Raw genomic sequence first — 18016 nt, 5'->3', positions numbered from 1 at the left:
TCATAAAAATATCAGTCTCCCCAAACTATCCAAACGGACAATTAAAGATTGAGTACAATGATTAATGCAAACTGTTTGCAAGAATCATTGCATTCAGTCTCAAATGGGAATCTAAGGTTCACTCTTGATAAACATTAATTATATACAAAACAATAGTCACTAATCATATAAAACAACATAAAAAAGGACTCTAACATAAACCAGGCCAAGAAAAGTATGTTTTGCATTCGTACCTGTGATAATGCTCAGTAACAATAGTCTCCAACAATGAATATCATCAATGATGATGCAAACAACAAAATGATAAGTGTCTCTGAGCTTATGATGCAACAAACAAGGGTTCAATATGTTATTGCTCATTTGTCATTAATACTAGTACTTAATTAACAACAAATGTGTAATAATTAGTTTTATAATGTATGATTAAAAAGTCCAATAAGTCAATCATTGTTCCTGTGTTCTGTTCATGTTCAGGAAACATCTATCAGCATAACACACTCTACATTGCAATCAAGAATGACACCTACTATGAGTTGGTAAAAGAAACCTTCCAAGGCCTCACCATATGTCAAGAAATGATGGGTCAGAATTACTATGCTCCTGTCAACATTGTAAATGTAAAGGCAGTGTACTTCTAAGGTACAAGGTACAAAAGTATGTTCAATAATATTCATCATGGCATGGCGATATGCCCACGGGTTGAGGCACAGGGCAAATGTCTACTCTTAAAGTAGAGTGTGTTGCGGGCTTTTAGTGTGGTATTCTCAGAAATTGAGTGTACCAGAAATAGACATTCTTCTGGCTTTAACATAGTTGGGGAAACTATTTTACCGTATTAGAAAGCATGAACATGGATTTTTAATTTATTTTAGACAGAGCAATGCATTATGTCAGTGATTAAACAATTCAAATTAAAGGAGAATCAATGAGTGTATAAAAAATATGCACTTTTCCAGTTTCAATGCAACTCAAGAAAGTATTATACAATTGGAAAGCTTGAAGTTGGATTTTCAAATCTTAATAGGAACAAATATAGTGAATGCAAGTCTTAGTTTTGTTATTTCTAAATTTCAGTATTTTTATAAAGTCTAGAGTGTTTGTGAGGAAATGTAACTTCAATAATCGACAAAAATTTAAGATAATTAGAGAATATGGTTGTTCAAAAAAAAATTAGAGAAGCAACAGGACCAAGAATTAGGTTTTTATCTTTTGGCAGAATGTGCTAATAAGTTGACAAAACTATAGAAAAGACGCATGTCCTTGTCATATAACTTTATGCATTTGCAAAAATAAAAAAGAAATACACTTCATCTGCTTTGATATTATTATCACCATATACAGGTTTTAGAAGGGATCAATTGAATGTTCAAGTGACCTCAAAGCTCACCCTAAGGCTAATGGGTGAACGACTGATCACTGACAACAGATGGCGTCGTTTCAATCTAGAATTGCCTCTTCTTTCTGATTATGACACCGACAGTGTGACTGCCAAGTTTGAGGGTGCTAAGATATCAATTAAATTTGGAGAACTTTCACAGACTAAGCGTAAGGAAACATTAATAACTCCTCCATCACAAAAAATTGAACATCAAAAGCCAACCCAAGAAGATGTGTGAATTGTGATTGTTTGTGTTTTGTTGCAATTGGTGACTTGAATCATTTCATCTCCGCAACCATGAGTGGTGTTACATGCTTTGATTGTTCATACTAGGCTTTGATTGTTTAAAAATACTACATGATTGTTCATACTAGGCTTTGATGTGTTATTCCTCTCTTTTTCTTTTCATCACTTCCAATGAATGACTCTTTCTTGTCTCATCACTTTCAACTTTTATTTATTTATTTTTTCCTTTTTCTCTTGTTTGTTCAATTCTTCCTTGGTATTGTTAGTCTATGGTTGTTTGTTATTTATTTTACTTTTAATGTTTTCATGATGCTCATTTTGTTTGCACTAGATTCATTAGCTCAGAATAAGGTTAATTTATAGAATATTCTTTTGAGTTTGCAGATCAGAATTTAGTTGCACCATAGGACCTGCTTTTCAAACTGGGGTTTCAGTTTCTAAGTGGATGTCTAGTGGTTTGCTTAATCTAGAAGATTTTATTATGAATTCAACTCATTTGACTTAAAATAGACTTTTCTCCTTTCTATTTTGATTTTCTTCCCTTATTTAATCTGCACAAACATGTTGTCCCACTTTTAGTTGTAGTTTTTTTAACTAAGAAAGAATAATTCTATTGTGTATCTCAGTTGCATCCAAATCAGGTTCATCTCAGTTGTTGGACAATCTAAGCTATATGATTTTCAGACAATGCAGCAGCACCAACAATTAATGCATTACAGTTTACACACCTGAACTAGTATGAATGATTCAAAAATTCAAGAAATAGGATACCTGAAAATTGGCCAAGAAACCAGAAAAAGCAAGGCAGCCAATATATGGACCAGCTTTCTGCTCAATCCCTGCACAATCAATTTTCACTAACCTGATTAGTCACATCATAGCTAAGCACCAACACACAAATCAAAAGTGTACTAGTGTAGGTGAGTACCTTATGAAGAGGCTAGCTAGCTTGTGACAGCTAATAACCCAGAATTGAAGAAATTTCTGATATATAATTCAAGAAATTTTGTGTGAGCAGTGTATGTTGTGTGAATAAAACTTCAAATAAGGTAATGGGGTTGACAATCAAGCTTCATATGATTCTAGTCACATTATTGCTCAATATTATTCTTAGTTACAAGATATCAATGCCTACTTCAAATTCAAGTTAGGTTGCTATAAACAAGAACGAAAAAGAAATATGAATATCCACTTAATAAATGAAATAACACTATGCACAAACCAAGTAACTTAACATGCCAAAACTTGTGTAGGTGAGTACCTTATGAAGAGGCCAGCTAGCTTGTGACAGCTAATAAGCCAGATCGAATTGAAGAAATTTCTCCATATATAATTCAAGAAATTTTGTGTCAGCAATGTATGTTGTGTGAATAAAGCTTCAAATAAGGTAATGAGGTTCACAATCAAGCTTCATATGGTTCTAGTCAAATCATTGCTCAATATTATTCTTAGTTACAATCAAGCTTCATATGGTTCTGCCATCAGTTGCTAGGCACTTGTAGCCTTTGTGAGAGGGGGAATTGATGCAATCCTACCCCCTAAGGGTATTGGATAGAAGACTCTAAGAGGATTGGACTAGAGCTGCTAAAGAAGGCCCTGGGGTTCTAATGAACCTAAGGGTAGATTTTTTGAGCCTATGGGCCAAGGTTAGGTCCACTCTTCTTTGTAAATATTAGAATAGGTTTTTCCTTCTTTTGGGCCTTGTATTTTGGCCATTCTAGTAGTATAGGGTTTTAGCCTTGTATTTCAGGGCATTTTGAGTAGTCTTTGTAGTAAGGACTTTTTTTATATTTTCATGTATTTTTGGAATGGGGGTGAGCTTAGCTATTATAGGGGGTATGTAGCTAAGCTCTAGCTTCTCTTCTCAAGGAGGTGAGCTTAGTTATTAGAGGGGTGTGTGTAGCTACGCTCTAGCTTCTCAAGGAAGTTTCCTCAAAGAAGCTTCTCAAGGAAGTTTTCTTAAGAAAGCTTCTCGAGGAAGCTACCTAGTCTATAAATAGAAGCACGTGTAACACTTGTTGTAACTTTGTATCACAAGACTCTCATTCATCAAAGTTTTTGTAAGAATTTTATGGTTTAGGTTTCAACCACAAAAAAATAACAAGACAAAACTCAAAGGAACCTAAACTCAACACAAATCATGGTTCAAGAACAAGAACAAGAAATTTGAACCATAGAAAATCAAATCTAGCTTCTATAGAAAGTTTAATCGGTGGAAACTCTAAAGAATCATGTTAAAAACATTTAGCACAAGACATGTGAGGAGATACATGGAGAAAAATGAAGAAACAACAATGGAAGAGAAGGTAAAGCAAAAAAATTAATGGAGGTTTAAGGAGCACCTACTTGAAGCTCTTGTGCTCTGATTACCACTTGATGGAAGCTTGCTTGTGGAGCTTCTATGGAGGCTGAATCTTTGAGCTTCAATGAGGTCCTTCAATGGCGATTTTCCACCATGGAGATGCAGCGGAAGATAAAGGAGAAGAGGTGAGAGGAGGCGCCATCCACTAGGGAATAAGCCATGGAAGAAGGAGCTTCGCCACCAAGAATGTGCCTTGGATAAGAAGCTTGGAGAGGATGCTTCAATTTCGTGCTCCCCTCTCTCTCTTTCTCTCTCTCTTTCTCTCTCTCTTTCTTTTCCTCCATTGAAGCATCCTCTCCAAGCTTTTTATCCAAGGCACATTCTTGGTGGCAAAGCTTTTTCTTCCATGGCTTATTCCCTAGTGGATGAAGCCTCCTCTTACCTCTATTCCTTTATCTTCCGCTGCATCTCCATGGTGGAAAATCACCATTGAAGGACCTCATTGAAGCTCAAAGATCTAGCCTCCATAGAAGCTCCCTCCATCAAGTGGTAATTAGAGCATAAGAGCTTCAAGTAGGTGCTCCTTAAACCTCCATTAATTTTTTTGCTTTACCTTCTCTTCCATTGTTGCTTCTTCATTTTTCTCCATGTATCTCCTCACATGTCTTGTGCTAAATGTTTTTAACATAATTGTTTAGAGTTTCCACGATTAAACTTGCTATAGAAGCTAGATTTGATTTTCTATGGTTCAAATTTCTTGTTCTTGTTCTTAAACCATGAATTGTGTTGAGTTTAGGTTCCTTTGAGTTTTGTCTTGTTATTTTTTTTGTGGCTGAAACCTAAACCATAAAATTCTTACAAAAACATTAAAGTAGAAGAAAACCTCAAAAATCTAGAGTGAATTGTTTACCTATTGTAGTTTTGTCATAGAAGTCATGTCTAGTAATGAAACTTGTCACATAAGATTTCTTAAGTTGTGTTGAATTTTATTTTTCTTGTTTCTTTGTCTAACTCATTTGTTCATGAGTGTATGAAATTCTTTTAGCCTATTATTTGATTTGAGTCAAATCTTGCATGTAAATTAGTACTTAACATGTTCATTCAAAATTCTTAGAGAGTCTTTGATTGTGAACCTTTTCTTGAACTTTTAGGTTTCCTTATGATTGTGTCTATTGTGAATTTGAGTTTTGGTGAATGAATTGCTGGCTGAAATTTTGATCCTAAGTGAATATTGAACTCCTAAAACTGGGGTAAACAAGCCTATTGAGTTCAACATACATAGGAAGGTTGAAAGTAAGCCCAAGGCAATCAATATTCCATGCTAAAAATAAATTCAAAGTCTGAAATCACTGGTGCTGGAAGCTTGGACATACAAACTTGTAAAAATTACTGAGAATTGGTTACTTCGAATTTTGAGCTTAAATTTTTTATTGAATTTTCTAGACATCTGGAAAAAAGTTATAAGAAAAGAACCAAGTGATTTGTATAAAATGAAAAAATACTAAAAATCACACAAGTTGGCAGAAAAATCAGTATTCAGGAAAAAAAAGTGAAAAAGAAGTGTGCTTGTTGTTTTGGCTCAAATTTTATTCTATAATTGGTGCCTATTTTATATCAATCTTAGTTTCTAAATTTAAATTTAAAATTAGTGTGAATACAAGTGCCAAAACTAGAGGTTTGTTGAGTCTTTTTTTAGTTGTTTTTACTCTACTCTAGAGCCATTCTAAATTTCTCTTTGAGTCCTAACTTGCTTCTATGTCCTTTTCATTGCTTTAATTGTTGAATAATCCTTGAAAAATTGTCTTGTTAAAATCCATTGGTTTAGCTTTCATTTCATTTTTTTTGTCTTTGGTTATTGCTTGTCTCTTTGTTTCCTTGTTTGTGAGTTGCCATATAGGGAATTGGAAAGGAGGATTGGTGCCATCCCTTGAAGAATTTGAGTCAAGAAGCAAGGGGCCAACCACCTTAAGAGCTATTGGAATAAGAAGCACTCCAAATTGAGTGAATCACAAAAGAGAGAACAACCACCAAAACTTGAGGACATTTTTGTAATTTTATAATTGACAATTTACTTACTTTCATTGGAAGTAAGTTGGGAGCCTCCAATAGGTCACCCTACTTCCATTTGTGTGTAATAATTTTAGGCAATTTTCCCTTAGGATTGGGAGTGTTTTGTTGGGAACCTTAAATGCGGTCATCCAAACACTCTTAGGATTCGCCTAATTTACATTTCTTGCTTACTTTCATAGCTTATTTCCTTTACCTTCCATTGTCAAACCGCCTAGATAGTTTACCTTTTACCAATTAGTTTTTACCTTATCTTTCACACCTCTTTAAGTGTTTATTTTGGCTAGTTTCAACCATAGTTTCTTTTACCTTTTGTTTTCAAACCCCCAACAAGAAAGAATCACAACTTAGAAACAAACATGAGTTTTCATTCTTCATCTAGTGTTAATGGTGAGGGTTCTACTCCTAAGGACCCCTTGTATAAGATATTAGATGAGTTGAGATCCCTTAAGTTGTGGAAAGAAAAACAAGAGAGAAAAGAAAAAAGAAAAAAAGAGTGGAAGAAATAAGTCAAGATGAGAAAGAGAAAATAAGGGAAGAAGAAAGAAGGAAAATACTAAAAGAGTTAAGAAAAGAAAAACATGCCTCCTATAGTAGTCATAACTCTTGCAAGAGCCTAAGTGAAGAACTTTGTGACTATTATTAAGGAAGGCATAGGGCACATCTTAGACCTCACTCCCATTGGAGAGAAAAGGAAAGAAAGCCTCAAGAGGCTAACATTAACCTTCCATACTTCCATGGGAAGGACAATGTAGAGGCTAACTTAGATTTGGAAATAAGGGTAGAGCAACAACTTAAAAGGAAGTCTACTTCAAAATCTTATGGCTCTTACTCTTATCCAAAGAAAGACCAAGGTCAACGCATCTTAGGGGTGACACTTCTAAGCCCAAAGATGATAAGGGGAAGACAATAGAAAAGCAACCCCTTAAGGCTAGTATGCAAGGGAAGACTAGCTCCATAAAGTGCTTTAAATGTCTTGGAAGAGGACACATTACTTCTCAATGCCCCACTAAGAAAACCATGATTATGAGGGGCCAAGAAATTTATAGTAGCCAAGATGAGGCTACTACTTCACCTTCCTCTAGTGAAAGTGAAGAAGCAAAAGGGGAAGAATCTAGTGAAGAAATCTACCCCCAAGAAGAAGGACAACCTTTAATGGTTAAGGAGGAGTGTAAGGAGGTAAGTGTATCCTCCAAGAGGTTAGCTAAGAAGGAAAGTCATTTTGAAATAAATACAAATATTAAAGAAACTTCCCCTCTTAGACAACCTCCACATCTTCTCCTTTGTAAAAAGACACTTGTTAGCACTGCCACACCTCTTAGGCTTGAGGTTATTCCTCAAGTAAAGGATTTTTTGGATGAGGGTTTGGTTCGTAAGAGCTTAAATCCTTGTGCTTTGTTGATGCCCAAAATAGGTATTATTAGGCACCAAATCCCAAAAATAAGTGATATGATGAATGTGTTGAGTGTTGCAACCTTCTTTTGTAAAATCAGCCATGCACCCAACATCTTCATGATTCATGTACATAGGGACTCATTAGGTAGATTTGTTCTTATTTTTGGTTTTAATACAAACTTAGGTGCTCATATGGGACACCTTAGGTTTGTCGTATTTTTTTGTAGGAATAATCAACATGAAAATACAGAAAAAGGTACACTTTATTGCATTACTTTCCTTAATTTTTTAAATAGTGATCAAGGGGTTCCTATGGGCCCTAAGAGAATAAAAGTCATTCCTGATTGGTCCACTCCACCAAGTATAAGGGAAATCTGGGGCTGACATGACTTAACAAACTTTTACAAAAGGTTTGTTCCATATTTTTCTATACTTGTAGCACCACTCATTCAGTTGGTGAGGAACCATGTTCCCTCATGGGAAGATTTCCATGAAAGGGGTTTTCAGACCTTACTCTACTCCAACATAGCCAATACCACTAATACATATGTTTTTATTCTTTTTACAGGTGTCGAGGGAAGATGCCCAGAGTATGAAGAACCTCGGAATTTGAGGTCAAATCCTTTCCAAGGTGGAGGGGATGATGCAATCCTACCCCTCAAGGGTATTGGATAGAAGACTCCAAGAGGATTGAGCTAGAGCTGCTAAAGAAGGCCCTGGGGTTCTCATGAACCTAAGGGTAGATTTTTTTAGCCCATGGGCCAAGGTTGGGTCCACTCTTCTTTGTAAATATTAGAATAGGTTTTTCCTTCTTTTGGGCCTTGTATTTTGGCCATTCTAGTAGTATAGGGTTTTAGCCTTGTATTTCAGGGCATTTTAAGTAGTCTTTGTAGTAGGAACTTTTTTTATATTTTCATGTATTTTTGGAATGGGGGTGAGCTTAGCTATTATAGGGGGTGTGTAGCTAAGCTCTAGTTTCTCTTCTCAAGGAGGTGAGCTTAGTTATTAGAGGGGTGTGTGTAGCTAAGCTCTAGCTTCTCAAGGAATTTTTCTCAAGAAAGATTCTCAAGGAAGCTACCTAGTCTATAAATAAAAGCATGTGTAACACTTATTGTAACTTTGATGAATGAGAGTCTTGTGAGACACAACTCAAAGTTCAACTTCTCTCCCCCTTTTCCTCCTTCAATTATGTGCTCCCCGCTCTCTCTCTTTCTTTTCCTCCATTGAAGCATCCTCTCCAAGCTTTTTATCCAAGGAACATTCTTGGTGGCGAAGCTCCTTCTTCCATGGCTTATTCCTTAGTGGATGGTGCCTCCTCTCACCTCTTCTCCTTTATTGTCCGCTGCATCTCCATGGTGGAAAATCACCATTGAAGGACCTCATTGAAGCTCAAAGATCCAGCCTCCATAGAAGCTCCACAAGCAAGCTTCCATCAGGAATAACCCAAGAAGACACATTCCTGAGATTTGAATTGGAACTTGTGCTTGTTGTATGGTCTAAGAAAGGGGAAGCATGACCAACCAAACACCCTAAGAAATGAATAATGAGGAAGTTTGTTGAACAGTTTGTGATAAGGAACCCCATTGTCAATAGTTGAAGATGGCAACCTGTTGATCAAGTAAATGCTGGAACTCAGTAGTGTAGTGGCAGTTTGGCCTAAGAAAGAAGAGTGACACCAAGCTCCACTATGTTCGATAAATCAGATTAGGGAGTGGGAGGAAAGATCCTTATTCAATTCTCCACTTTGTGTTCAATTTTCAATAGTAAAATTCTACTCTTTTTGATTCTTTCCACCTAGGTTCCATCTCATTTTCTGAGTCTCCATATCCTCTTGCTTCCTAATCGAACTGACTTTGTTTACAATTCTCAATACCCTCCAAATCATGCTGACTACAGATAAGCCCTTTCCTTTCCTTGTTCCTCTAATTATAAATATTGCTTTAAGTAGAGATATGATCCTAATCTCTTAGATAGGCTATCACATCCTAAGCCTAGGAGTACCACCAAAGAGAAACTTTAAGGCAATCCTTACTTCGCATATAGTTTTTATTCCTTGGACCTTCTGTACTCTTCTTCTCATAGTTTTACTTCGCTTATACTTTTACCCTATACCTTTCCCTCCATCTCTAGAAACTGAGCTTCCTTATTCCACTCCCACCACCATCATCCCACAATCTTCTCTTTCTGCTTCCACACCACCTTCTTTGCCAGGTACATGTATGCTTAAATTGATAATTTCATTTAGTCAAAACTATACTATTGATAGTTTTTTGTCTTGAGTTATAGTTGACAAAACTTACATGCAGTTTTAGCATTATTTTTAAATTCAGAATTGGAGTTTTATTAATCTGTAATAATAATAAAGGGTTGCATTAAATGTCCACATAGATTATTTGAGGTAAAATTCCAATTTTGATTAGACAACAACAACACAAAAGCATCAATGGAACTGTATCTAAGTTTTGTCAAATTACAATTAATTAGCAACTTAGGGATGTAGGATTTGTTGCTTCACTAGACTTACATATTTCTTTGTTGGCAACATAGATAAAATTCCAATTCTAGTTTGTTTGACAACAACATAAAAGCATCAAAGGAACTATATATATCTAAGTTTTGTCGAATTGTAATTACTAATTAGCAATTTGGGATGTAGGATTTGTTTGTTCACTAGACTTACATGTTCCTTATTGGTAGAAAAGGAAAAAACTTATGAGACCCCATGTGACTACTTTGATGGCAAATGGATCCGAGATAGAAGAGGCCCTTTGTACAATAGTACAACCTGTAGTACAATCAAAGAAGGCAAGAATTGCATAACACGTAGAAGGCCTGACTCTGGCTATCTATACTGGAGATGGAAACCAAGTCAATGTAGTCTTACAAGGTTTGAGCCTCAAACTTTTCTCCAATTCATTAGCAACAAGCATGTAGCTTTTGTTGGGGACTCAATGCTTAGGAACCAATTAGAGTCCCTTTCTTGCATGTTATCCACTGGTTCAACCCCGAATCTTGTCTACTGGAACGATGACGACAACATTACTGTGCTATCAATTGGGCATCGGTTTTTGCATCATGTAGTGTACTATAAGGGTGGTTCAGTTTTAGGGTGTCACTACTATCCTGGCCTTAATCACACTGAAATTGGGTTTTATGATGTTTTAAGAAAGGCTCTAAGGACTACCCTTAATAGCATAATTGATAGGAGAGGGGGTAAAGGCTATGGAATTGATGTAATTGTAACAACATTTTTGCTTGCACATTTTGAAGGCGAGTGAGATAAGGCTGGTGCTTGTTCAAAGACCAAGCCTTATAGGAATGGGGAGAAAAAACTTGAAGGGATGGACGCTGATATGAGAAGGATTGAGATTGAAGAAGTGGAAGATGCTAAGACAAAAGCTAATAATTTTGTTGGGATTATTAGGTTAGAGGCATTAGATGTGACCATTATTTAAAGAAATAATAACAGACAATGAAAGGAGAATGAAGATCGAATGCTATCCCTTCGAAGTAAAATCTGAGAATTGTTACAACTATCAAAAGTTGAAGAGAAAAATTACAAAATCAAAAGTGCCAAAGAGAGCAACCTAAGAAACAACGAACTCACCAGCTCGTGAACCCACCAACTCATGAACCCACCAACTAGGAGCCAAGACTATGTCTAAAACCTACGAAACAACCAACTCACCAACCCAAAGTTAACATTCTATAGGGATAAAGGTTAAAGCAACATGAAGGTTTGCCCACGTACCAAAATCGCGGCAGTCACGAACGGGAACTTGTGGAGCCTATGCGAACCCGAACACGAACCTCAATGGCAGCTTGAGTGAGGAGGACAGACAGGTCTTTTGAGCCTGAGCGATGAGGAAGAAAGGGAGAAAGGGTTTTGGTAACTAATCGCGTGGGGGAAAAATGGATTTTCGGGTTTTAACTTATGAATGAGACAACATCGGTTTCTTAAACAAAACTGATGTTCACTTTACAGTATTAACATCGGTTTTTAAATAACCGATGTTAAGATATTGATGTTAACATCGGTTTTTCAATAACCGATGTTAAGATATTAATGTTAACATTGGGTTTTGGAAAAACCGATGTTAACATCAACTAGTTAACATCGGTTTTTTCAAAATCGATGCTAATTAAGTTAACTTATTTACGAAAATACCACCGCACTTTTCTTAACATCGGTTTTTCAAAAAACCAATGTTAAGCTTACGATGTTAAATCAATAAATTGTAGTAGTGTATTGATGTCTTTTAAATGATAAAGTAAATGTCTTACAAATTACAACTAACTAGTTAATAATTCCTTTCAAGTAGTTGTTAGGTTTATTGTGCAAGAAACAGAACTAGACGACAACATTGTCCTTAGGACATATAACGACTAGTTGTCAATATGCACTGCATTAAAGAACATTAAGTTATTATAATGCATACATTATTTAAATTGATTTGTTCAATTTTATTTACCCATTTAAGTAGGCACTTAGGTAGGCGTTTCTATGTAAATTCTACATCTATTTATGAATATAGTCCTTAAATTCAAATTAATATTGCTTAGATCTCTGCATAGACTTTCGCTCAAGGAATCCATACAGAGGCATTCCCTGATCGCAGACTTTACTCATTCATATGCCTATTGTTGTTAAAATAAAGTAAACTATGCATCAATTTAAAACAATCAGTTTTGTAATGGATTATAATGTAAAATGACTTACAGAATCCACATTTGTATAACAGAGATGTTGAGACATTGAATACCGTGTGCTATTTTAGAAAGCTCTTCATTCTTTATGTACAAGGGGACGCCATCATTATACACCCAAAACATAGTTGAATCCCACGACACCAACATATGCTTGAGGAAAAGCTGCAAGATTGTCAATGTCATCTGGTATAGGGTATCGTCATCAGGTTCCAGCCTATCTATAGGTTTTGATGGTTCCCTAGCTCCCTATTTATCCTACATAGTTAATAAACATAAGTCAATGATAGTCAACACTTTATTTGTAAAAACTTCTTTTTTAATAATAACTAACACAACAAAAGGAAATACATGTTCTGAAAAAGGTTGTACAAGATGTGTCACCCAAGCAAGGAAGGTGTCAAGGGTTTGCCCCACCAACTAAACCTCGTGAGTGGGTACAGGGACATGAGCATTAGCATCTCTAACTTTCTCAACACTGACCTTCACTTGATCATTTCCCAAAGGGACATTGTGGATAGTTTTTGACCCCTCATTAACTCTTCCAAGGACAACCAAGTGGGGAGGATTGTCATCAACATACAACCCAAATTTGTTTGATTCACCCATGTCTGGGTCCCGCCCTAAGGGTTTGACACAACTTCCCTTTGTGCTTACATAGGCAACAGAAGGACCAACCTCAGGCTCAGGAGGCAGTACGAGTCCCTGGGACTGCATCTGGCTGAAGGATAACATTAGTTGTCGAGTCACTTTTTTAGTGATTGGCTGCCCCAGCTCGTCCCTGATTTTTTGTGTCAGCTATTCTATAATATTTTATGTAAATCGATGCAACTCTTTAGGGTTGACTGATGTAGATGTGTGGGAGCTTGTTGAAGCCAATCCAAAGTATTGTCTAATTGTCAAACCAGCTTTAGTAGCATGAACACGACCGGAGTGCTCTGGTTGCCAAATGGCAGCCTGACATCCATGAGCGACAAAGTTGCCCTGTGCTGACTACTCTTTATGGGAATCCTAGAATCAACAAAATACTACATGAGTTTATGGACTACAATTGTTATTATAAAAATTGGCCATTGAAATAATAAAAAAAAACTTACAATCATATATGCAATTTTGGGTGTCACCTTAGATGTCATCTCTCCATATTTTTTGGTGCGAGCCATCTTCCACTTAACGTGTCGTCTAATGAGAGATGGAGGATCAATGATTATTTCTATGCTCCTGGATTGGGCTGCTTGCTTCAAACGTTTTCTTTTTGTTTTTCCTCCATTAACTTTTCTTCTAGTAAATCATAACCCCCATGAGACAACACGTGAGGGGCGGTGTTTAGTTTCTGGATGACCTAAGCCTTCTTTCTAACATATTGACACAATTAGGCAGAAACTTGTCACCAAAATGCGCTTGAAAATAATGCATAACTGTCAAATTCATAAACAATGCAAGTCAACTAACCTCCAATGAAGGGTCTCTACGACTCTAACAAAATTGGTTCCACTTTTCTTTGTTATCAACCTACTTATACTTGAAAACACACACTATGAATTTAACATAATTAAGCTCTTAGATTTCTTCAACGACTCCAAAGTAAGGCATAGATGCAAGATGAGGATTGTCATCATGTACAGTAGCAAAGTGTTGGGATTCAGCCCTAAGCCTAATCCCAATGTTTTGCATTGTACTGTTGTTGTCTTGTGATTTGGTGTAGAACGAATACTTGTTGATATCATATCCTTGCCAACTTCTAACATTTCTTTTAGGCCCATCTGCTAACTTCCTTAACGTTTCAGAAGCATTATCGTCACCGAAGATTGTATCTTTAAACCAATTTTGAAAAGTCTTGTTATGCTCTTTCAACACCCTATTCTTGATCATTTTTGGGTTACTTTCCTTGAGTAAGGCTTTGTGAAGAACTATATATGACAGAACTTCATTACTGTATTCAGTATATACCAATGAGTTTGTTGCAATTCCTTTAGACCTAGAGTTATAACATGCAACCCTCATGAACCATTACCTCCAACTATCTCATCATGTCGAGACTCGCATTACAAGAAAGAATGCTTTCAACATCATTAATTTAACATCAGTTATTGATAAAACAAATGTTAACAAAAGGATGGTTGCCACAACCTATCCTTTAGCGAGAGGACGAGGTGAAAAGCAAAAAGGTGCATCCTCAAAAGAGAAAATGCGTGGGAGTCGCCACCAACGTTTATTCAAGGAAAACGTTAGAAAAAACCAAAAAGGGGTCTACGAATTGTGAAAGTAATGGTTCGGGAGTTGTTTACGCATGGGGAAGGTATTAGCACACCACACGCCTGTCACAAGGGATGACAACCCTTGATCGAGTGTGCAAAACATGACTTCAAAATTATGTATTTTCCCTTTCTTATATTTTCTTTATTTTTTTGGGGTCGACAAGGGGATGCCCTTGCTCCTACGTATCCTCAAGTGCGATGAGGAATTCATACCTACATAGTTCTTTTAAGTCTGAATGTTTTTGTGTAAAATTGATTTTTATGTTTTTGAAAGATTCATTTTAATTGCAAACAAAAGTCGTTTATGGCGTTGGACCTTGAAACGATGTTTTAAATTTTGAAAAACAGAGAGAATCGTTATGGCGTTAACCCTTGAAATGATCTTTTAAATTTGAAAAGCGGATAGAATCGTTAAGGCGTTGGACCTTGAAACGATCTCAAGTGATATTTGATAAAAAGAAGTTAGTTATAAGTTGGTTTTATCTTGGTTTTGTTTATTCACTTTCAATCTCTTTAAAGAAAAATTTACAATTCTAGTGATCGGTTAAGATTGTGTTGGATCGAGTGGCCTCAGAATAATTAAGAAGGGGGGTTGAATTAATTATTCCTAAACCTTTACTAATTAAAAAATTACTCTTCTAAGGCTTTTACTAAATTGTTAAGAGAATGAGGAGTAGAAGAGAAACTTAACAGAAAGTAAAAGCGGAAATTAAATGCACATCGGAAAGTAAAAAAGTAGGGAAGAAGGAAACAAACACACAAGAGTTTTTATACTGGTTCGGCAACAACCCGTGCCTACATCCAGTCCCCAAGCGACCTACGGTCCTTGAGATTTCTTTCAATCTTGTAAAAATCCTTTTACAAGCAAAGATCCACAAGGGATGTACCCTCCCTTGTTCTCTTTGAAACCCTAGTGGATGTACCCTCCATTAGAACTGATCCACAAGAGACATACCCTCTCTTGTTCTCAGTCAAACCCAAGTAGATGTACCCTCTACTTGTACCACAAAGGATCTACCCTTCAATGTGTTGAGACAAAGATCTCAGGCTATTAAACCTTTGATAGTTTGTGATGCAAGCTCCATTGGAGCTTGTAGGCCTAGGATCTTCTTCATCAATGGATTCCTTTGCTTCTTGGAAGATGAATGGCAGTGGAATGAAGAAAGGAAGAGAGAGAGGAGACGCCACTTCAAGGAGAAGATGAGTCTAGAAGAAGCTCACCACCATAGGAGGCCATGGATAAGAGCTTGGAGGAAGAAGGAGATGAATGAAGGGAGAGGGAGAGAAGAGCACAGAATTTTGTGCTCCAAATGAGCTTTGAAATCTGAAGTTTAATATTCAAATGATCAAAGTTGAAAAAAATGCACACACATGACCTCTATTTATAGCCTAAGTGTCACACAAAATTGGAGGGAAATTCAAATTTCACTTGAATTTGAAATTGAATTTGTGGAGCCAAACTTTGGAGCAAAAATTTCACTAATTATGATTAGTGAATTTTAGTTATGGTTCAGCCCACTAATCCAAGATCAATTCCAAGATTCTCCACTAAGTGTGCTTAGGTGTCATGAGGCATGAAAAGCATGAAGGACATGCACAAAGTGTGACTATATGATGTGGCAATGGGGTGTAGTAAGAAAATGCTCACCTCCCCCTCTAAAATTTAATTGGATTGGGCTTCTACCAATTCAATTAAATTTATTTCCAACCACACACATCAAATATCCACTTAGTGCATGTGAAATTACAAAACTACCCCTAATACAAAAACTAGTCTAGGTGCCCTAAAATACAAGGGCTGAAAAATCCTACATTTCTAGGGTACCCTACCTACATTATGGAGCCCTAAATACAAGGCCCAAAAATAATGAAACCTTAATCTAATATTTACAAACATAAGTGGGCTCGTACTTAGCCCACGGGCCCGAAATCTACCCTAAGGCTCAAAAGAACCCTAGGGCCTTCTCTTGCATCTCTGGCCCAATCTACTTGGAGTTTTCTATCCAATGCCCTTGCGGGGTAGGATTGCATCACTCTGTGAATGGGGATACAAAAGAATTCTCAGGCGGTTAGTCCTTTGAACACTTTTGTATTAGGGAATGGGAAGAATCAAAAGAATTCTCAGACTGTGTCGTTTTGAATTCTTTGACAAGGAAGAAGGGAGACACAAAAGAATTCAGGCGGTTAGTCCTTCGTTCTTTTGGAAAAGGGAGAAGAGAGACACAAAAAGAATTCAGGCGGTTAGTCCTTGGCGAATTCTTTTTGGCAAAGGGAAAAGGGAATGAAAAGATGAATAGCACAAGTTTTCAAGGTTTGGAAAACCAGAAAACTTCAGAAAACTTTTGGTACAAAGAAGAAGAATACGTTCAAAGAGATTCAAGGCTTGTAAAGGATTGTATGAATAAGTGTTCAAGATGCATGAAATGCAAGACAAAGCCTTGCTTTTATAGACTCTTCATGTCTGGTCAAGACAACCATTTAAAAGAGTTGTAACTTTTAGAAAAACTTAAAACCTATTTGAAAAAATCAAAAACCTTTATGAAGAGTTACATCTTTTGATTTATTCAGAAACAGTCACTGGTAATCGATTACCGAATCAGTGTAATCGATTACACAAGGCTTTTATGTGAAAGGATGTGACTCTTCACATTTGAATTTGAATTTCAACGTTCAAAGGGTCTGGTAATTGATTACCAAAACATTGAAATCGATTACAGGTTTTTGAAATTAATTGGAACGTTGTAAATTGAATTTGAAAACTTTTTCAAAACAATTTTGCTATTGGTATTCGATTAGAACAATCTGGTAATCGATTACCAGAGAGTAAAAACTCTTTGGTAAACATGTTTTGAGAAAAATCATGTGCTACTCAATTTTTGGGAAAAACTTTTTATACTTATCTTGATTAAGACTTCTCTTGATTATTGAATCTTGATCTAGATTTTTGAGATCTTGAACCTTGAATCTTGATTCTTGACTCTTAACTTTCTTCTTGAGTCTTATCTTGAACTCTTGAATTGTTCTTGATTCACTTGAGTTGTTCTTTGATTGATCTTTGAGTCACTTGAGTTGTTCTTTGATTGATCTTTGAGCTTTTTGTCATCACCTTTGTCATCATCTATTGTTATCATCATTGTTATCATCAAAACACCTTTGAATCACCTTTGATTCACCATGAAGCTTTGCTTCTACAGATTGAATTTTACAAAGAAAAATGAGATCGCCGATCATAGATGGATGTCCACATAATAAAAAGGGGGACCCCTAAGGGTAGATAGATCACATTCAATCCATAAAAATAAAACTAACAGACGGTCATACGAAGAGCACAGAACAAGAAAACGAAGTAGGGAATGATCGCGATCGCAATTCAGTAGCACCTCGGCTTTGTTTCCTCTTCTTTATTCTTCTTCTTTCTTAGTTCTCTCAATTCCCTCCACTTCTGAACCTTGGAACCCTTTAAAACACCCCCAGGATGCCTATTTATAGGCAAAAGGCCACCCTGGGGTGGTTGCAGCTTGCCCAGACGAGCTAGTCCCTTAGCCTTGAAGTTATTTGGTGGCCCAGGTGAGCCAAATGCTGGCCTGGGCGACCTAGGGCCTAGGAAAAACAAGAAAAAGACCCTTTTGCCCTCCTTTCTTGGTATCTTTTGTCTTCCTGATC

General features: G+C 36.5%; 1 pseudogene; it reads left to right on the top strand.

Moving 5' to 3' along the window:
- Nucleotides 1-1397: 1397 nt before the first annotated feature.
- On the top strand, nucleotides 1398-10843 carry LOC114389871 (annotated as a pseudogene).
- Nucleotides 10844-18016: the final 7173 nt, after the last annotated feature.

Source organism: Glycine soja, chromosome 16, assembly GCF_004193775.1.
Source record: "Glycine soja cultivar W05 chromosome 16, ASM419377v2, whole genome shotgun sequence".
Classification (NCBI taxonomy): Eukaryota; Viridiplantae; Streptophyta; class Magnoliopsida; order Fabales; family Fabaceae; genus Glycine; species Glycine soja.
The sequence above is the reverse complement of the archived record's forward strand: the minus strand, read 5'-3'. Positions and strand labels throughout refer to the sequence as shown.